Here is a 21,527-nt window from a genome sequence, read left to right on the forward strand (position 1 = left end):
AGGAAAAAAAAGTATCCATATATTTGACCAAAGGTAAATAAAACCAAAGAGGCAGACTGGAATCAAATGGGTGGGGCAGAGGGAGGAAGGGTTAACCTGTAAGAGGGAGGAATTCCCAGTAGGTACAAGGGAAACAAAAAGTTTCTGAAAAGCTAATTTGGAGTGAGTTTTCCAAATCTCATCATCTATGTCAAAAGTATATTTTAGGTTCAGTAGAAGGAGAGACTGAAGGATCATTTAGCACTTGATAATGGAAGAACATTAAATCCTAAGAAATAAAGTTAAAAATCATAAAATTATTAAAAATTTTAATGCACATATGGGTTCTAGGCCTCAAAAGCCTCACCTGGGAGCGCCTGGTGCCTCAGCAGGTTGGGCGTCTGACTCTTAATCTCAGGGTCATGAGTTCAAGCCCCACAGCCTCACTAACTGAAGAGCTGTCCAGCACCTCATGAGGGTGTTCCTAAAAGCTAAACACAAGGTCACTTTCAAGCCCACACTGGCTTCTTCAGCCAGAGCAAGCCTCAATGAAAATCACTGTTAGATGCTTTCTACTCAACTCTATTTGCTTTCATTTCATCCTTAAAGTTCCATCTGTTCTCCACCCTTTGGGGTTCTCCTTTTCCCCAGAGCTGACTGTTAAACAGACCTGTCCAAGGTTAAGACCATCACCCACTTGTATCTGAAACAAGGAAGCAAGCTACATTTACTGCAGGCAAAGAAGGATGGCTTCACATGGTAAGCACTAATCTTGAAACTGGATCTTACCACCGGGTTCTGAGAAGCACAGCATCCGAGCACTAGTGGACTTTGAGAAGCACTAGTTTGGGGATGGGCGCATCATCAGAGGCTGGTTCCCAGAGGCTGTTGCAGCCTGGCTAACTCTCAGGACAGGAAATGAGGCTGTCAGCAACTAGGCCCTGTAGTTACCTGCTGAAGCCTTGGGAGTAGGGCCAAGGAACTGTCTGTCCTTTCCTGAATCTGGAGAACAAGAACTTTGATTCTCAAATGTAAGCACCCCCTTCCCTCACCATTGTTACTGTGGCTCCCAAGCAGGTTAAATGCATACCTTCCTCATTAGGACACAGCAGCAGAAGGCGGCCGCACGACCCTGTCCACCTAAGTGGTCAATTTTACATTTCCTATCAGTGGGTGATACGCGTGGGCCTCCCCCAAATTCCACTCACTGCACAAGAAAATACGATTTCCCAAGGGAGCACTTACAGTTACTTTTGTTTTTTAGGATCAAGATCACTTAAGATCATTTCATTCTGGAAAAAGTCCACTCCAAAAATGAGTGGTTCAGGTCATCTCACAGGAACTTGGGAGATCGTGTGAAACTGAAGTTATACAGGGATGTGCCAAAAACACCCACACTGCACAGCAGTCTCAGCAGCAGAGTCCGTTAGGGCACGTCCTGGATTCCAACTGGGTCCACAACCACGGGCTGTAGTTAAGTGGTCTGTCCCCGGGGCGGGGACCAGAGGCACCATGACCACCAGCATCCCATGAAGCGTCCGGACCACGGCAGCACACCACTGCACTCTCACAATCCTGCGGCACCGAGCTGCGGCCTCCCAGTGGCCGTGTAGACAGGCCCTAACACGGTGAGACAGCCGGGGTGCGGAACATGGGTCAGGGTCCGGGGCCGCTGCACCCGCCAATGCTGCAAGTACGCCGGGCAAAGCGGGGTGCCCGCCTTCGTCCGCAGCCCCCAGCAGCCCCCCGCCCCCCTGCCCTCCTCCGCGCGGACCGACCACCTGCACGCAGCCCCGATGCCAGCCCACCGGACGGCACTCGACCGTCACCCCGCCCGCAGCCCGGTAACCGGGGCCTCCGCGGGATATCCCTGCACTCCGTGCCCTGCCGCCCCGGGGGTCGCGTCCGTGCCCCGGCGCCCTCCCCCGCACTGCCGGCCCCTCGGGGCCTCGGGAGGCTGTAAGCACCTTCCGTCCCATCAGGACGCGTGTGAGCAGCACTCCGGCGAGTCTCCCGCTCATACTCGGACACGTAACACCCCGACTCGGATTATGCAAGTGCGCACGGTCCGCACGGGGTCGGTCTGCACCATCCAGGTCGGCGGGCTCGGCGGAGGCAGCGGGATCGTGGGCGCCGCGGCGCGGGGCGAGCCCGCGAGGGGAGCCCGCCCCGGACCCAGCTCCGCGCCCCCGACCCGCACGGCCGACCTGGGCGCTCCCGCCGGGCTGCCGCGGGGACAGGCTGCGCGGAGCAAGCGGGCCGCCCTCCCTCCCTTCCCCCGTCGGTCCCTCGGTCGTCCCCTCCCCGCCGCGTCCTGCCCCCGCCCCCCCGCGACCACCCCCGACGCCCACGTGATGCGGAGGGTGACGGCCGCCGTCCCGGGCCGCGAACCCCACGCCGCGACGACCTCGCAGGATTCAGGAGGCGGGAGGCGGGAGGCGGCCGCCGGCCGCGAGCTGTGGGCGGGGCTGGGCGGGGCGCGGCCGCCGTCGGACTCCGCGGGCCTGGGCCAGGCAGGGCCGGGGGCGTCGCCGCGGGGCTGGGCCTGGGTCGTACCTACCGCTGGGCGCTCGGAGCGCCGCTGCGTCCCCCGTCGCCTCTCGCCGCGCCGCCGTGGCCCGTCGGGGCCCCGCGCTCCCGCCCGCCTCCGCCCCGCGCGGCGGGACCCCCGCCTCGGCGCGCGCCCACCCCCGCGCGACCCCGTCCCCTCCTCCCAGCACAGCCAGAAAGAGAAAATGGCGCTCGATTTGCCTCCGGAAGTGACGCGCGCCCTCATTTGCATGCCAGTACAGCCAGCCAATGGGAGGAGAGTATGCATTGGACCCCCCTGGGCACTGCCCACAGGACCCTTGGGGCCCCTCCCTGAAGCTGGACTGGAAGCTCTGGAGTGGGGGTGGGGGAGGGTCCCTGTTGGAGCCCCCGCCCCCCACCCCTTTCCTGCCACAGTGGGCTGGCCTGCCAGCCTCTCCCTAGCATCTCTGCAAACTCTCTCGAGAGTTTGTGTGGGTGATGACGTCATTGAAGGGGCGGGGCGAGGGCGCCGTCCACCACGTGACCAGTCACGTGGGCTCACCAGAGCTTTGACTTCATTTACATGGAATGGGGGTGGAGCTAGTGGCAGGGGCAGGAATGGGAGGCCCCGCCCACATCTCAGAGCCAATGGGAAGCCAGCTGCGAGGAGAATCCTGCGCTGCCATTGGAGGACACAAGTTGGGCTCTCAGAACTTGAACAAGTGTGTCCTTGGACTGATGGGGGCTCCTGACCTCACGATTATTTCCTGAGAAAGTTGTCTCAGTTTCTCTTGAGAAGTCTGATTTTTTTTTAGTTAGAGCAACTATACGTTGTGTAGGGAAGAGGTTAATTGCATACACTTGTAAAAACTCTTAACTGGCCTAAAAGTTCACTTCTGCCCAAATTTTAATTGTGAAGCCATAATATGATATTCCACATGGAATGGGAGCTTTCAGAAGGGTCTTCATCCCTTGAGTCAGACTTGCGGGGGAAGACAAGGACCACACCGCCCTCAGGGATCTTGCACTTTAGTGAGAGGCTGGGTGCGCATGCAAACACCTCCTTTTACCTCTTGGGGCCCTGTCCTATTCTGGCTCCCTAATGACCATTCCAGACCATCCTCACCTCATCGACCTTCTCTGAGCACCTGCCCTGCTCAACTTCACTTCCAGCAGAAGACCATGTCTCCTTCCACAACCCTAAGACCCTCAGACGGGAGCTTCCTTGACCTCCTGGTGGCACCATGCACACCTGTTTCCTCAACGACCACCCTCACCGTGGACCTAGTTTGAGAGGATGTGCTGGCCATGCCCCTCCCCCAGTCTGCCCTGCCATGGACCTCCCCAGTGACCAAAAACGTAACAGGCACGAAATAACGGAATTAATTTAAAAATGTGTTAAATTCTGAACTGCATGACATGACCATGGTTTGCTCCTTTTCCCTACAGGAATACCAGTCATAATTGAAGGAGAGTTTAATCTTTATATTTATTTATGAATTATGATTTAATGTGCTAATGAGTCAGTGCTAAATGGGTATGATATCCTCATGTATCTTCCTTGAAATCATGGGTGTGATGAAAAGTAAAGTTTAAGCCTTCCAGTCCCCTTTGATCCAGATCAAGGTGTTGTAAGGAGAGCATTTGGTCACATTTCTCCCAATGTGGCCTGGGTACCTTGAACTCTACATCCTTGTGCTCTGAACCCTCAGCACCTTGGAGAAACTCCTAGGTAACCGACGACCTCATCATCGTTAGACCCAAGAACAGATGTGAGTCCTCACCCTTCATTTGTCACCCATCTCCCTCTCCTGAAGCTCTTCTCTCCCTGACCACTTCCAGATATGCCCTTCCATCTTCTCCAAGATCTCTGTTCCTTATGTCTTCATCAGCTTCCCTTCCTCAGCCTATCCTTCAATGTGGATCTCCAGGGTTGTGCTCACTTTCATTCATTTTTCAACACATATTCATCACCCACATCCTATATGCCAGGTGCTGTACTAGGTACCAGAAATCCCATCCCTCTCACTTTATTACTCTGCATACTCTCCCTTCTTAATCTCAATTGCAGATTCAAATTTCATTATTTCAATTCCAAATGAATATATCTACCTCTTTCCTAAGCTTTACTTTTATTTTTCTGGCTGCCAATTGGGCAGCCCACTTGGGTCTCCTGCACTCAGATTTAAAATGTTCCAAACAAACAGCCTATCATCCTTCCTTGTAATTACAGTAAGCGGTGTGATTGATTGTCTTTCATTTTACCATCTCGAGTTTTCCAATTTTACATTCTAAGCAATCCTCAAATCTGTCATCTCACTTGCAGCCTTGGAATTCAGCTCACCTCCTGAGGAACACCAACACAAGCACCTAACTTGTCTCCAGCGTTGGCTCCACAGGTACATTCTCTAGTCAGCCATCCTTGTGATGTAGCTAAGACAAATTGGACCCTGCCATTCCACATCCTCCCAGGAACAAGCCCAGTGGTCAGCACAGCACACAAGCTCTCCAAGCTTGACCAGTCCCAGCCCATCTCCTGTTCCTGAAACACCATGCAGTGCCCATAGGATTCCTATCCTCTCCACTGCCAGAACTAATTTTCATCCCATTCCCATTCAAGGCTGCATACTGCTGCCCTCTCTTTCAGGAAAATCTCCCTGACCGCTACCACTCCACACAGAAACATTACAAACTGTGGTGGGCACATCTCCTTGGTATTCCAGAACATTCTGTGCGTCTGGCACTGCACTCACTGGGTTGTTTCATCACCATCTGCTAATGTGTTTCTCTGTCAGAAGAGCTGTACCAACAGGAACCATGTCTTCTTCACCACTATATCTCTGATGCCTAGGTTACTTTAAGAAATATAATATAAATAAATATTTTAATAAACATAAGACAGGGCAGCCTGGGTGGCTCAGCGGTTTAGCACCGCCTTCAGCCCAGGGTGTGATCCTGGAGATACGGGATCGAATCCCACGTCAGGCTCCCTGCATGGAGCCTGCTTCTCCCTCTGCCTGTGTCTGTGCCTCTTTCTCTCTCTGTGTCTATCATGAAAAAATAAATAAAATCTTTTAAAAAATAAAATAAACATAAGACAATTTTAGGGGCACCCGGGTGACTCAGTCAGTTGAGGGTTCGGTCTGCCTTTGGGTCAGGCCATGATCCCAGGGTCTTGGGTAGACCAAGATCCCTGGAGGGAGCCTGCTTCTCCCTCTTCCTCTGCCCCTCCCCCTGCTTGTGCTCGAGCTGTCTCTGTCAAATAAATAAAATCTTTTAAAAATTTTTATATAAGTCAATTTTAATAAAATTTAGTTAAAAGTTTTCCCCATCTCATTATGAAATATTTTGAACATACTGAAAAGTTGAAATAAGTATACAGTGAACACCATCACTGAACTTTTACAATTAACATTTTGCTCTGTTTGCTTTATCGCCCAGCTATCTATCTATGTTTGCATCTCTTGATCCATGCTATTTTTTTTTATTCACTCAAAGAGTGCATCAGCCCACTACATCCCTAAATACTTCGGCATTGATATATGAGTGATGTTTCGAACTATAATCAACAGCTTTGGTGTGGAAAGGACTGTCCCTCCCCACCATAGAAGGAATGAGCAATATGGCCCAGTGAGACTCATCAAGATTCTTTTCAAAGACTCAGGAAAACACATGGCCAAGATGTAAGCAAATCATGTCACAGCACACACAAGTGTGTTCTGCTTTTCCTTAACCAACTTGGTGTCAATATAAGTATAGATGCTTTGATTTTAGTTGTTCAATTGGGCTTAAAGGAGGGTAGGCTGAATCTTTCCTAGTTCACCTCATAATCAGCGTCGGCATTTGTAGTATAATTGTCCTGCATAGAGAGAGCAATCCGAGTGAACACAGAACAGAGAAAAATCTTGAACTAGTCCCAGACTCTGACATGTCCGTCCACAGCTACCTTTGTACCCAGTTACAGGGGAGAAGCCCTGTGGGCTCTTGCTGCCCTGAGGGCCCTAGCTGGGAGATACAAGTGCCTTTATGTGTAAAGAAAGGGGGGAAGCATCATATCCTCTGAGACAGATCTGAGTGAACAGAGTGGGCTTGATTTCAGCTCCAACTGCCCCCACCTTAGCTTGTCTCCCTGTGGGGTCTGCACAGCATACAGCTATATTTGGCATCCCTGACTGAGCTATAAACAGACAAGCTGTACACATGCTCATCTACAATAAAATAAATTGCTAAGGTTAATCTAAAACCACTGAAATTTCCACAGAAAAGAGGGACAGTTATTCTTTATGAACAAGTTACATCTAATCACTCCTTTCTTGCCTGTGTTCTATATATACTTTTTGTGTGTCTACTGGGTGCCAAGGAGACAGTGATGAGCAGAAAACAAAAGCTTAATCCAAAAAAAAAATAAAAAATAAAAAATAAAAAAAAAATAAAAAAAAAAAAAAAAGCTTAATCCACCGGAGGAGAACATCATTAGTGAAATTGCTACACAATGAGAATTTAATTATAAACTGAGGTAAACACTCCTGAAGAAGATATGCTCTCCAAGCATCTATGATGCAGAAACCTGATCTAGAGTGGCAGTCTTAAGGAAGCAACAACCTGAAGTCAGAGGGACAAGAAAACATTAGTGGATCAAAACAGCTAGATGTGGTAAGGGGAGGTGACTCAGGCAGCAGGAACAGCCGCTGCAGAGACCCTGTGCCTGGAAGGAGCGTGTCCTAGGCAGACTGAGGAATGAAACCAGAATAACTGAAGCACACATCACAGGAAGAAAAATACTATGAGAGTAGGTGAGGGACCAGATCATGAAGTCACTTGGGTCTTCCTAAGACCAATGAAAAGCCAATTGAGTGTTTTCACTGGGTGGGTTGATAGAATTAGATTTGCATCTGGAAAATATATAGCTGGCTATATCAGGAAGGAAAGAGTAGAGATGAGAGAAGGGTAGATGTAAAGCAAGAGTTAGGAGCTTGTTAGAGTGACCCAACAAGGAACATGTTGGAAGATGATGGTAATCTGGAGCTGAGAAGATGGAGAGAAGTGGACAGCTATGAGAGATAATTAGGAGGTGACGTGAACAAGGCATGATGATAGTTCGGACACTGCTGTGAGTGAAGTGTCAGGAAGGATGGCATTGAACAACTCAACACCAAGTAATCTGAAGATGGGCAGAGGACCTAAACAGACATTTCTCAAAAAAAGACACCCCAATGGCCAACAGACACATGAAAAGATGCTCAGCTTCACTCATCATCAGGGAAATGCAAATCAAAACACAATGAGATTACATCACACCTGTCAGAATGGCTTGAATCAAAAATACAAGGTATAACTAGTGTTTGGTGAGGACATGGAGAAACGGGGGACCTCATGCACTGTTGGTGGGAATGCAAACTGGAGCAGCCACTCTGGAAAACTGTATGGGAGGGGGTCCTCAAAAAAATAAAAAATAGAAATGTGATCCAGTAATTCTACTACTGGGTGTTTAACCAAAGAAAACAAAAACACAAATTTAAAAAGATACGTGCACTTCAATGTTTATTGCAACATTATTTACAACAGCCAAGATATGGAAGAAGCCCAAGTGTCCTTCGACTGATGAATGGATAAAGAAGAATGTGGTGTATATATACAATGCAATATTAGTCAGCCATAAAAAAGAATAAGATCTTGCCATCTGCGGAAAGGATGGACTTAAAGGATGTGCTAAGGAAAATAAGACAGAGAAAGACAAATACTATATGATTTAACTTATACATGAATCTAAAAAGCAAAACAAATAAACAAACACACCTGTAAATACAGAGAACAAACTGATGGCTGCCAGAGGGGAAGAGGGAATGAGCAAGGTTGGCAAAGGAGTTCAGTAATGGAATGAATAAATCACAGGAATAAAAGGTACAGCACAGGGAATATAGTCAGGTATTGTAATAGTGTCGTAAGGTGATGGGTGGCAGCTACGCTTGTGGTGAGCACAGTACCACATATAGAGATGTTGAATCATTATTGTATCCCTGAAACTAACATAACACTGTGTGTCATCAAATAGAATAAATAACCTCAAAAAAGAGGGAGACAGACAGTGGAAACCCTGGAGAGAGAATTATGGATCACAGATTTGATCTTAACCATGTTGGATATAACTGTTAAGACTTCTAGGTGTCAGGACACCTGGGTGGCTCAGGGGTTTAGCGCCTGCCTTTGGCCCAGGGTGTGATCCTGGAGTCCCAGGATCAAGTCCCACGTTGGGCTCCCTTCATGGGAGGTTAAAAAAAAAAAAGACTTCTGGGTGTCTGAATCTGAAAACTTGGGGTAGAAATATAAATTTAAAATTACCATAATGTAGGTGATAATAAAGCTATGAACACTGATGAGAGAGTAAAGAACCAAACACAAAGGTTCTAGTACAAAAAAAGGCACTACAGGAAGGTTGCTTCTTGGAGTCATATCTACCCTGTGATTCTATATTTTAATACAATAATAAATCTATTTTTTAAGATTTTATTTATTTATTCATGAGACACAGAGAGAGAGAGAGAGAGAGAGAGAGAGAGAGAGAGGCAGAGACAGGCAGAGGGAGAAGCAGGCTCCATGCAGGGAGCCCAACATGGGACTCGATCCCGGGTCTCCAGGATCATGCCCTGGGCTGAAGTTGGCACTAAACCGCTGAGCTACCTGGGCAGCACTACAATAATAAATTTAAAATACAAATCATTTTGTAGGCAACCACCTTCCTAGGTTTATTAGGACAATAAGATAACAATAAGATAAATTTGTGAATTCTATAGTTGGTGTTGGTGGGGGTTTTTATAAAAAAAAATTATATTTATATTTAGCCAACTGGACTCAGTTTAAATGATCCTAATTTTTTTGGCATCCAAAGCCTCATGGTCAGTCGAATACAGGCCTTCTCTCTATCAGGCCTGATCAAGCTGTTGACCTTGGCCAATCAATATCGTAGAGTTTCTTCACAGTCTGTCTGATCTGGTGCTTATTGGCCTTGACATCCGCAATGAGCATAAGTGTGGTGTCTTCTATCTTCTTCTTGGCTGACTCAGTAGTCTGGAGGCTCTTGATGGCATAGTGGTCAAGCTTGATTCTCCTAAGGATGCTCTTTCCAGGGTATTCGGGCTGGCTTCGGAGACACAGGGTCTTAGATCGTTGGAATGTAGGTGATGTGCAGATCTTCTTAGTGTGACTTTGGATGCCTTTCAGCACCTCCTTCTTGTTTTCAAAGCCTTTGCTTTGGCTTCGGCTCTGGGAGAGGCAGGAGCTTCCTTCTTTGACTTTCGCGCCATCTTCATGAAAGGGTGGTGCTGGTGTTATTATGTAATTTGCAAAACATTAGATACCCTGCCAATAGAAAGTAATTTTATCATAATTAATTCTAGAAATCATTTCTTCAGAAGAAAATTTTCACATATGTTAATTCAGATTATCTACATGAACTATTGTAACACTACAGGGAGGGTTGACAGAGTCAAGCTTGGTGTGGTGTATGACCAGTGTAATTTAGCTTACAATGGTATGGTAATCGATGGGATAGCAACTTGTGGAATAATGGTGTAGTCCAGGAACAACAGGAGGAGCATCTTACCCAGGCAAACCTTGGAACGAGCTGGCCGGGAAAGTGATGTCTATACTGAAAATGTACCCAGGTGAAGAGAGAGATAGAAAAGTGTTCCAGGTAGAAGAAATGGCCTGTCCCAAAGCCTGAAAGGAAAAGAGAGCAAGATGTTTACAGAAAATAAAAGAAGGCCAATTTGGTTACCAGTGCAAGGGAGAGAAGGCTGGAAAACCAATCAGGGATTATTATGTCCAGTTACAAAGAGTAGATTTATTCCAAGGGCAATGGGCAAAGGGTTTTAAAGCAAGGGGATGATCTAAACAAGTGTATGTTTTGGAAAGGTTATTCCAGTTTCAGTTTTTATCACCTGTTTGTTCCACACAGTTTTATAATCTACATAAATCCAGTTTGTCATGTGGAAACAAATGAAGACCACCCAAGGGAGAACACAACAGCTGCCATTTATTCAGACCCTGCACCAACAAGTGAGTCAGCCACCACCACTTGTGTTTGGTGGAAACTCAGGAGTAAGCAGAAGAGGACACTCTGACTGGAGGCGGTTGGCTCAGGGCAGTTGGAGGAGGCTAAGCGGAGTTGTGACAGCTCATGCTTGGGGGTACACAGTGTGGGGAGTCGCTTTTTTCTGCTGGCCCTAATTTGGAAGAGGAGAAAATACGAGAAGCCGGCAGTCATTGACCAAGTCCTGCTCATTCTGGGCAGATGGCTACAGAGACTGTTGTAAATGTCCACTTAGTCTCCCAATGCCCCCTCCTCGCTGGTCTTTCTGACACCTGTGAGAGGCTGACCACTTCATGGGCAGCTGGTGACCTTCATAACTCAGGGACTCTCGTTGGCTCCAGTCAGTCATATCATGACATCTGTTCTTTCTGTTGCTGCGTCATCAAGGCAGCCGACTGACCTGAGAAAGTAGCTGCCCACAAGAATTCAAGACCAGACAGGATGTGACAGAGCAATGTCATGTCATGACCACTGGGACAATAACAAGAACAATTCATAGTCTTGGGGGTGGGGCAGAAGAGAGTGACAGAGAGATCTTAAGTAGGCTTCACACCCAGGACAGAGTCTGACACAGGGCTCAATCTCACGACTCTGAGATCATGACCTGAGCTGAAATCAAGAGTCAGATCCCTAACTGACTGAACCCCCAGGTGCCCCCAGTTCATAGTCTTATAGGGTGCTTTGGAATTATAAACTTCATTTGCCCAACCCAAGCAAGAGAAAAAACCCATAGACCATGAGGATTCATGTTCAAGAGACAGATGGCTTTTCCTTACAGCAATGTGTGGTCTGATCCGCTTTGCCTGTTTCATTGATCCACGCACAACAAGAAGCATCAGCAGTGGCACGGACCCTGCCCTGACCAGCCAGAAAGGACTCTAGAGCAAGCTCCACCACCCATCACCATGTATGCCAGTCTACAGTGCTCCAGGGCAGTGGTGGTCACAGTTTCTCTAGGGAAAGAGTAGCTCTCCTTCTCTTTGTAGAGTTTCCACCTTTGGGAGCATTGCTGTGGTTGTTGGCATCACAGTGAATCAGAAAGCCATCCAGGAAAAGTGCCTGAATGATCAAGGTAGCCTCATTTTGGAGCTCATGTCTAAGTTAGGGTTAACAGCCTTGTGGTGTCTACCTTATCTATACAGACCAGCTTCAGAATACTTCTCCTAGTGAATGAGGTATTAGTCTGAGGCAAGCAGCACCAACTGTCCTGGCCCCCAAAAAGGTAGTATCCAGCCAGGGCACATGGAGATCCAGGAACAAGGGACTTGGCTGTGACAAAGATGGAGACCAGGGCAGCCCCTGTGGCGCAGGGGTTTAGTGCCGCCTGCAGCCTGAGGTGTGATCCTGGAGACCCGGGATCTAGTCCTGAGTTGGGCTCCCTGCATGGAGCCTGCTTCTCCCTCTGCCTGTGTCTCTCTGTCTCTCTCTCTCTCTCTGTCTGTGTCTCTATGAATAAATAAATAAAATATTTTTAAAAAAAAGATGTAGACCAAAGCCTTACCTTAGATCTCTGTTGCTCTCTTTCCGGTGGCAGATATTTTGCCCATTGTTCTATGAAAGTTGTTGAATTAAAATTCAGAATTATCTAGAGTCTGATCAATAGATGTTTTTATCAATAGATTTGAATAACTGATTCTTTACCTTGGAGAAAGGGACATGAGCAAAGTCATAGGTTAGGAAGACTTATGATGAGGAACTGACCCTCGCAATTAAGGAGGCTGAGAAGTCCCATGATCTGTTGTGTGAGCTGAAGACCCAGAAAGCCAGTGGTGCAATGCCAGTCCACGGTCTATTGGTAACGCAAGCAGGCAGGAATAAAAGGAGCTAATTCCTCCTTCCTTTTGTTCTATTCATTCCCTCAGTAGCTTGGATGATGCCCACCCATATGAGGAGGGCAATCTGCTTTACAGAGTACACCAATTCAAATGCTAATCTTATCTGGAAATACACTCACAGACACACAGAAATAATGCTGAATCTGGGTACCCCATCATCTTCACACATAAAATTAACCAACACAATGGAACATGGCCTGGAACTAAAGCTTCAAGGGCCTTTTAAATAACCTCAATGGATTTTATCTGGCTTCCACTCTCCATGGGATTTGAATATGTTTTAGTTATTCTATGCATATTTTCAGGATGGGTTGAAGTATTTCCTTGCCAAAAAGCTATAGCCCTTTACAGTTGCTAAAAACTCTGATTTTGTTTTCAACCAGGTGCATCCCAACTTTTATATCAAGTGATCTAGGTACACAGTATAGGAACCATTATGAAAGAATTCTGTGAAGAGTTACTACTTGCTTAAAAACTATACCACCTTTGCAATCCACAATATTCTGGAAAGGCTGAAAGAGCCAAAGACATCCTTAAATTAAAACTAGCAAAATTTCCAGAAACCTTGAGTTCCTTTGGCTAAAAGTACCCCACTAGTCCTTACAGCCACATGGTTTACTCCCTCAAGGACACATCACGTACCTATGACCTGGCAATGGGGAAAGCCTATGCATTTAGGGACTTCAATTCTGCTGCTAAATCCTGCCCTGCTGTACACAGACATGGGGAAATACTGCAAGGGACTCATGTGCTGCCCTCTCCATCACCAGCAGGTGAAGGATGCCTTCCCACAACATCATTCTAACAGCCTCTTCATGACCTTCAAGACAGAGGTTTTGTCTGTTGGAAGACACATATGAGAAAACTGCTCTTAAACTTTGTTGGAAGACCCCTCACCATCTATCACTAACAAAAAATCCAGCAGTAAAACTCAAGAGAGTCAGATTTCACAACTTGGATGATTCACAGCTAAAGAAACAATCCAGAATTCCATCCAGCTGGAAGACTATTCCAATAAGAGACCATGAACTTCAAGATTCCCTAGAAGCGGCCTATTTTCAGAAGCAGGCAGTGGACCAGAAACCATTAAAGCCAGCTCATGACCCCATAGAGTAGAGCACTTCTACCCAAGTCTGTAGTAAATGATGGGCTTTGCTGGAAGTTGAGTTAAAACTCCAATGGCTTGTCTAGATTGTTCCTCTACAAATGATGATGGGGGAGTTTCATAGCTAGGGATGCCCGGGAAGGAGGCTAGTGAAGATCCCTCCTCAGGTTCCAGATTGCCTGATCATTTTTAAGCTCTAAGAGGAAAGGTCCCTCAGTCCCTCCCTGAGAATTTAGTCAATCCATATAGGAGGTATCACAATCTCCAATTTAAAAAATGGTCCTCAAAAATAAAATAAAATAATAAATAAAATAAAATAAAATAAAATAAAAAATGTTCCTCATTGTGTGTAAAATCCAGTTAAACCTGGAAATCCTCCCAAATGTCATTTTGTGAGGGGCCTGGGTTAAGTTTGGCTAGTCTTTAGTCTATCAGAAGAGTGTTTTCTTCTCCTAAGATAGTTCATGCCCTAAACAATGGACTGTATTTTTGCAAAATTGTAATTTATCTTTTGAGACTTTATGTCCTGAGGCTGAAAGAGAATGGAGTCCTTTTCACTGCCAAGGCTGAAAGAGAATGGAGTCCTTTTCACAGGCTTTGTTCTCTGAGCAAAGTGGAAGATCATCTACATAGAGTGTCTTGTGATTTAAGTGTCTTGTGATTTAATCAATCACAAGAGCAATTTAGATTGCTAAAGTCTTAATTGAGGAAGCTGGGCACAATAAGAGGGTCAGTGAGTCCCTGGGGCACAACTACTCGGGTAAACTGTGGTGCCTCCCAGGTATAGGTGAAAAGTACTGCGTGTCTTCATGAAAGGGCACACGAAAAGGGCAAAGCTCCAACACACTGAGCAAGTGGCTTCAGGAGGCACTGACGACAGGATTGTATTTGGGTTAGTAGGAAGGGGAAAGGACAACTTTGTTGATGATATCCTTACCAGTTTGTTCCTTTACTGAAAGAACAGGAGTGTACATGGCATCAGAAGCCCATGGACAAGACGCCTTCAGCTAGAGGCTGGATCTCTCCTTTGTTTCTGGCTTCAAGGAATATGGGGGAGGTGCAGATAATGGTTTATAGGATATAGTTAAACTTTTATAGGTTCTGATCCAATTATTTTTCCTATTTCTATAGAATTTTTACAAATTTCAGGTACAGCATCAAAATCTTTACCTAGGGTCTGCATCAAATATCACGGAGAAGGCAGACACACTTGGTAATGAAGACAGGAGTTGTCTGTGATTCGAGGGATGTCTCTGTGGTATGCATTTACGGTCCAGTCAATTTTTATAAGAAATGTTATGGCTTTTAGGAGATGTAAACCTACTTCTCTGGCTTCCCTTGAAGTGTCAGTTTTATCATGTAAAGGGGGATTCTGTAAGTCCCTTTCCAGGTCAGTTCCATTGGCTTTTGCCATCAGGATTTAGAATGTGAAATTCTGTTGATATAGCTCAGATAACCCTGGTCATATGGAGCCATACGAATTCTAAATCCTATGAATAGATTTACTGGTCTTATCTGGGTTCAGAGAAATCCTTAATTATAAGGGTTTTTTTTTTAAGATTTTATTTATTTATTCAGGAGAGCCAGAGAGCAAGGGGAGGCCAAGTCACAGACAGAAGGAGAAGCAGGCTCCCCCCGGGGATCCTGATGCAGGACTCAATCCCTAGACCTGGGATCATGCTCTGAGCCAAAAGCAGACACTCAACCACTGAGCCACCCAGGAGCCCCCTTAATTATAGTTTTTAATTCGTCTTGGGTCCAAGGATTAATTCCACAGTTTCCTACATATCTAGCTTATGGAAGGAAAAATCTCCAGAGGTGACTGGTAATTTGAGGTTTTAAGAGAATTGTTGGGAAAGTCAGAGGTTCTTTCTGGATGATGAGAAGAATAGGGTGGAACCAATAGAGGTACAGATGGAGAGCAACCAGGGACAAGGGATGAGAAGGGACCTGGGCATAGGAGGTGCTCCTGAGGGGATTGCTCTAGCTGTTTGTTGCTAAAGTGTGTCGAGTTGTTCATTAGCTTTGGTTAAATAACCTTCAAGTGAAATAATTTTCTATTCAGAATATAGTTTGGAGGGCTCTACCTACTAATCAAGCAATGCTGCCCATTTGGGCCTGAGAAATCTCATTTCCTTTCTTTTGTAAATCTCAAATGAACAAATTTTTTCAAGCCATATGTTCCTCAGACTGGACCAAATCATCCTCGGTAAAGTTATGCCATTGAGAAAGACAGGCACAAGTCTTCAGGTTATAAACAACAGTATGTATCAGAAGCAGGAGTCTTCCTGGAGGAGAGGCTCTAGACCCAGAATATGAGAGCTGATGAAGCCTTGTAGGAATGCACCTTGTGTCTCAGGCTCCCACCTGACAGTAGTCCCAGCAAGTGGAAAACCAGAGAAAATGCTCTCTCTGAATCAAAGCCAGGCTCTCAGGACACAAGATTGGGACAGAAATACAACCTCATCTGGTTTCATTGGTGACCACAGCAACTGTCTATCCAAGAAGACACCAGTCCATGGGAGCTACAAACCAGTTGTCTGTGAGGCTGGCTCAAACCACAGGCTCAGGGGCTGATGCTGGAGGTCTGCTCTGCAATCTTTATCATTACAATCAAAACACTTTAGACAGCACAACACAAAGCCAGAATACAGGGGCATCTGGTTGGCTCAGTTGGTAGACCACGTGACTCTTGATGTCAGGGTTGTGAGTTCGAGCCCCACATTGGGTGCTGAGCTGACTGAAAAATAAAATCTTTTAAAAATAATAAAAAACAAGAATGCAAAGACAGCAAAAGGAAAGGAAAGGAATGGTCTGATCCCACTAACAATGCCACACAAAAAGAAACCAATAACAAGATCTGGGAAGAAACATGAGAATAGCTTAGAAATTCCAATCAAAGATTCAGAGTCTAGACCCTCTGCCAGCTTACCTACAAGGGCCTCTGTGGGGACCACACCTGGTCATTGGTGGGGCTGCAGTCACGGACAGGGCAGACTGGGCCTTGGCAGAGCCTGCATAACTGTGGAAGTAAATAGATGCCATGTGAATGGGAACAAGCAGAGGTTATGTATTCAAAGCTTGCTATGGCCAACGGGTCAGCCACCATCCCTTGGTTTGTCAGAGACTCAACTGGAACAAAGGACACTTCAGGGGTGTCCTGATGGAGGCTGTGGGCCTGGGTATGCTGTAAAGTGGCTCCTGGAAGTGAGGCAACCAATGTCATGGGCTTGGGGAAGAAATAAGGCTTTCTTTGAGTCAGAAACAGGAGTGGACAACAGAGCAGCTATAGTCACTGACCAGGTCCTATTTTCATAGGCTCTGGCCACCATCGTTTGTATGGCTATTCTGCCAGTCAGGATCTACAGCCTTTGTTAAAGGGATAAAATAAACAATTTCTCAGAAGCACATAGGTTTTCAGCAGCATGTGTGGGGAAGATCTAGAATAATGTGAAACAAATGAGGCTACTGGAGCACATGCCCATCCAGTCCTCTCTCAAAGGCCCTCAAGCCCCTTTCACCCACCACCATCACTCATCTCACTCCAGATCCTTGGTCCTACCTAATCTGAGCTCAGGTAGCAGTGGGGGAGTGAGAGTTATCCAGGTGTTAATCAATACCTCTTTGAGGTGTTTGTACTCTAACCCAGGAAAGTTTCTAACACAAAAAGAATGGAGTGATAATGGTGGGTTCATGGCTTGGGATCTGCTCATCTGAGGTAAGGGATGTCCCCCTAAGGCCGCCGTCTTTTTTTTTTTTTTTTTTAAGATTTTTTTTTTATTTATTTATTCATGATAGTCACACAGAGAGAGAGAGAGGCAGAGACATAGGCAGAGGGAGAAGCAGGCTCCATGCAGGGAGCCCGATGTGGGATTCGATCCCGGGTCTCCAGGATCGCGCTCTGGGCCAAAAGCAGACGCCAAACCGCTGCGCCACCCAGGGATCCCAAGGCCGCCGTCTAAAGCTGTTCCAGTCTTCTTGACTGTCTGCTCACAAACACCCAGGAACCCGGGCGGCACTGTGCATCTTCTGTCACGGACCTTCTGCTGTGCAGTAACAGCTAGCAGGCCTGATGGCCACATGCCAACCCTGCATATTAGGGAGGGAGCAGATAGATGACAGCTTGGCACACCCCTTGAGAGACACTGACCTTCCAAAGAACCGAGGTAGAACCTCTTCTCAAAGTGATGGGCCCACAGGTTTAGAGTAAGCTTTTGATGTCAGGGATTTTCCCACAATCAAAGAGGACTCAATTGTAAAACAAAAACTATACTGACACGTATGTTAACTCGTATATTCTCAACTATATTCATTTGCCTTTTGGTCTGAAGTCTAATAATTGATTATGACCATAACTCTGTAAAGAGAAAATGCTGTGGTTTATAAATATTGTCTAAATATATGGGAAAGCACCAGCTTCACACATATCTTAAAACAATGGCATTGACATATATGGCCTTACTTAACAGATAAATTATCCTTGGTGACACAGTGACTGGTAGAGCTCTAAGGAACTTGCTAGAATGACATAGTACATAAAAGAGGGAACACAGACTTTAGGGTCAGGCAAACCTTGTCTTAATATAGGCTTTTATGTATGAGCTGCATATCCTCAGGCCACTATGGAACTCCTCTGTAGACCTCCACATTTATGAATTAAGGATAATATTACCTCAAGATTTTGTATGAAAATGAAATGAGGGGGCAGGGAAAAATGGCAGAAGAGTAGGGTCCCCAAGTCACCTCTCCCCACCAACTTACCTAGACAACTTTAAAATCATCCTGAAAACCTACAGATTCGGCCTGAGATTCAAAGAGAGAACAGCTGGAATGCTACAGAGAGAAGAGTTTGTGCTTCTAACAAGGTAGGAAGACAGAAAATAAATAAATAAAAAACAATCCAGTGGCGGAGGGGCCCTGTCAGGAGCCAGACTAAGGCCAGGTGAGAGCCTCCAAGACAAAAGCATAGTCCCGGATAAGCAGGAACTTTACCAATCTTCCCTGATGGAAAGGCGCTCTCAGGGAACTCAGGCAGGATCCCAGGAGGGACAGTGGAGCCCCCAGGCTCCCAGGGTCACTAACAGAGGAAGTGAACCCCGGGAAAGAGTGCACCACACACCATTGCCGAGGTCCCTAAAGGGCTGGAGCACATGCCTGGTGGGGCCCCGGGAGCAGCCCAGGTGGCGGCTCAGGCAGCAGCTCCGGGCAGAGGGGGCTGAGCAACCCGGGAGCGCAATTCCAGCGCACAGGCCCTGGAGCCCAAGGCGCAGGGGGACACAGCCCAGGATCCGGCGCTCCCCTTGGGATAGGCGGAGGCCAGGAGGACACAGGACAGTGAGGACGCTCCTGCTGCTGGGTGCCCCCGAGCTATGCAGGTCGGTGCCCCCCACCACCAGAGCATCCAGGCCCCTGCGGACTGGGAGCTGCAGGAGTTACTGCGGGACCTGACTCTAGAGCTGGAGAGCTGGCCACCGCCACTGTTGTTATTGTTCTTCCTGGTGTCATCCTGTGTCTGGGACTGAGCAGGGTTGCCAGGGAGCAGGGGCTTCACAGGATAAACAGCTCCCACTGAGCCGTGCATCTAGCAGGGGGTAAAGGCAGCTCCCCCAGGTGCACACACCTGAGAATCAGCACAGCAGGCCCCTCCCCCAAAAGACCAGCTGGAAGGACAGGGGAAGAGCAAGTTCTTGACCAAGCAATACTGGAAAGTTCCAGGGGAAGTCGAGGGAATTACAGTGTATAGCTTCAGAGGATACCCCTTCTTGTTTATTGTTTTTTGTTTGTTTTCCCCTTTTTTCTCTTTTTCCTTCCTTTTTCCAGTACAACTTGTTTTCAGCCACTCTGCACCGAGCAAAATGACTAGAAGGAAGAACTCACCACAAAAGAAAGAATCAGAAACAGTACTCTCTCCTACAGAGTTACAAAATTTGGATTAAAATTCAATGTCCGATAGCCAATTCAGAAGCACAATTATAAAGCTACTGGTGGCTCTGGAAAAAAGCATAAAGGATTCAAAAGACTTCATGACTGCAGAATTTAGATCTAATCAGGCCAAAATTAAAAATCAATTAAATGAGATGCAATCCAAACTGGAGGTCCTAATGATGAGGGTTAATGAGGTAGAAGAACAAGTGAGTGACATAGAAGACAAGTTGATGGCAAGGAAGGAAGCTGAGGAAAAAAGAGAAAAACAATGAAAAGATCATGAGGAAAGGTTAAGGGAAATAAATGACAGCCTCAGAAGGAAAAATCTACGTTTAATTGGGGTTCCAGAGGGCGCCAAAAGGGACAGAGGACCAGAAAGTATATTTGAACAAATCATAGCTGAGGACCTCCCTAACTTGGGAAGGGAAACAGGCATTCAGATCCAGGAAATAGAAGGATCCCCCCCCTAAAATCAATAAAAACCGTTCAACACTCCGGCATTTAATAGTGAAACTTGCAAATTCCAAATATAAAGAGAAGATCCTTAAAGCAGCAAGAGACAAGAAATCCCTAACCTTTATGGAGAGAAGAATTAGGTTAACAGCAGACCTCTTCACAGAGACCTGGCAGGCCAGAAAGGGCTGGCAGGATATATTCAGGATCCTAAATGAGAAGAACCTGCAGCCAAGAATACTTTATCCAGCAAGGCTCTCATTCTGAATAGAAGGAGAGATAAAGAGCTTTCAAGAGAGGCAGAAACTGAAAGAATATGTGACCACCAAACCAGCTCTGCAAGAAATAATAAGGGGGACTCTATAAAAGAGAGAGGAAGTCCAAAGAAACAATCCACAAAAACAGGGACTGGATAGGTATTATGATGACACTAAATTCATATGTTTCAATAGTAACTCTAAACGTGAATGGGCTTAATGATCCCATCAAAAGGCGCAGGGTTTCAGACTGGATAAAAAAGCAAGACCCATCTATTTGCTATCTACAAGAGACTCATTTTAGACCTAAGGACACCTACAGCCTGAAAATAAAAGGATAGCAAACCATATACCATGCAAATGGTCCTCAAAAGAAAGCAGGGGTAGCCATCCTCATATCAGATAAATTAAACTTTATCCCAAAGACTGTAGTAAGAGATGAAGAGGGACACTATATCATACTTAAAGGGTATATCCAACAAGAGGACCTAACAATCATGAATATTTATGCCCCTAATGTGGAAGCTGCCGAGCATATCAATAAATAAATAACCAAAATTGCACATATTTAGGTAATAATACACTTATACTGGGAGACTTCAACACGGCGCTTTCTGCAAATGACAGATCTTCTAAGCACAACATCTCCAAAGAAACAAGAGCTTTAAATGATACACTGGACCAAATGGATTTCACAGATATTTACAGAAATTTACATCCAAACGTAACTGAATACACATTCTTCTCAAGTGCACCTGGAAATTTCTCCAGAATAGACCACATACTAGGTCAAAAATCAGGTCTTAACTGATACCAAAAGATTGGGATTGTCCCCCGCATATTTTCAGACCATAGTGCTTTGAAACTTGAACTCAATCACAAGAAGAAATTGGAAGAAATTCAAACACGTGGAGGTTAAAGACCATCTTGCTAAAAGATGAAAGGGTCAACCAGGAAATTAGAGAAGAATTAAAATGATTCATGGAAACTAGTGAGAATGAAGATACAACTGTTCAAACTCTTTGAGATACAGCAAAAGCAGTCCTGAGAGGGAAATACACCACAATACAAGCATTCCTCAAAAAACTGAAAAAAACTCAAATACAAAAACTAACCTTACACCTAGGAACTGGAGAGGAACTGGAGAAAAAACAGCAAATAAAACCTACACCCAGCAGAAGAAGAGAGTTAATAAAGATTCGAGCAGAACTCAATGAAATAGAGACCAGAAGAACTGTGGAACAGATCAACAAAACCAGGAGTTGTTTCTTTGAAAGAATTAATAAGATAGATAACGCATTAGCCAGCCTTATTAAAAACAAAAGAGAAAAGACTAAAATTAATAAAATCACGATGAAAAAGGAGAGATCACC

At 46.0% G+C, this 21,527-nt stretch overlaps 1 protein-coding gene and 1 long non-coding RNA gene across 8 annotated transcripts in view; both read right to left on the reverse strand.

The window, feature by feature from the left end:
- The window catches only part of ADNP2 (ADNP homeobox 2), a 35,018-nt gene extending 32,349 nt beyond the window's left edge, over nt 1-2,669 (reverse strand). The window contains exons 1-3 of one of the 6 annotated variants that reach the window (XM_025421920.3): nt 2,540-2,638; nt 1,376-1,599; nt 347-470 (exon numbers count right to left, since the gene is read on the reverse strand). The gene's annotated coding sequence lies outside the window, so the exon portion shown is untranslated. The other 5 variants (XM_025421921.3, XM_025421919.3, XM_025421923.3 and 2 more) reach the window with 5 other exon arrangements.
- Nucleotides 2,670-9,198: 6,529 nt separating this feature from the next.
- LOC112643914 (uncharacterized) overlaps nt 9,199-21,527 on the reverse strand; it is a 30,278-nt gene continuing 17,949 nt past the window's right edge. Inside the window, exons 2-5 of one of the 2 annotated variants that reach the window (XR_007411303.1) lie at nt 16,452-16,541; nt 12,081-12,220; nt 10,091-10,206; nt 9,199-9,846 (exon numbers count right to left, since the gene is read on the reverse strand). This is a non-coding gene — a long non-coding RNA (uncharacterized LOC112643914). The remainder of the gene's footprint in view (nt 9,847-10,090; nt 10,207-12,080; nt 12,221-16,451; nt 16,542-21,527) is intronic. The other variant, XR_007411299.1, reaches the window with a different exon arrangement.

This window comes from Canis lupus, chromosome 1 (genome assembly GCF_003254725.2).
Source record: "Canis lupus dingo isolate Sandy chromosome 1, ASM325472v2, whole genome shotgun sequence".
NCBI classification, from domain to species: Eukaryota; Metazoa; Chordata; class Mammalia; order Carnivora; family Canidae; genus Canis; species Canis lupus.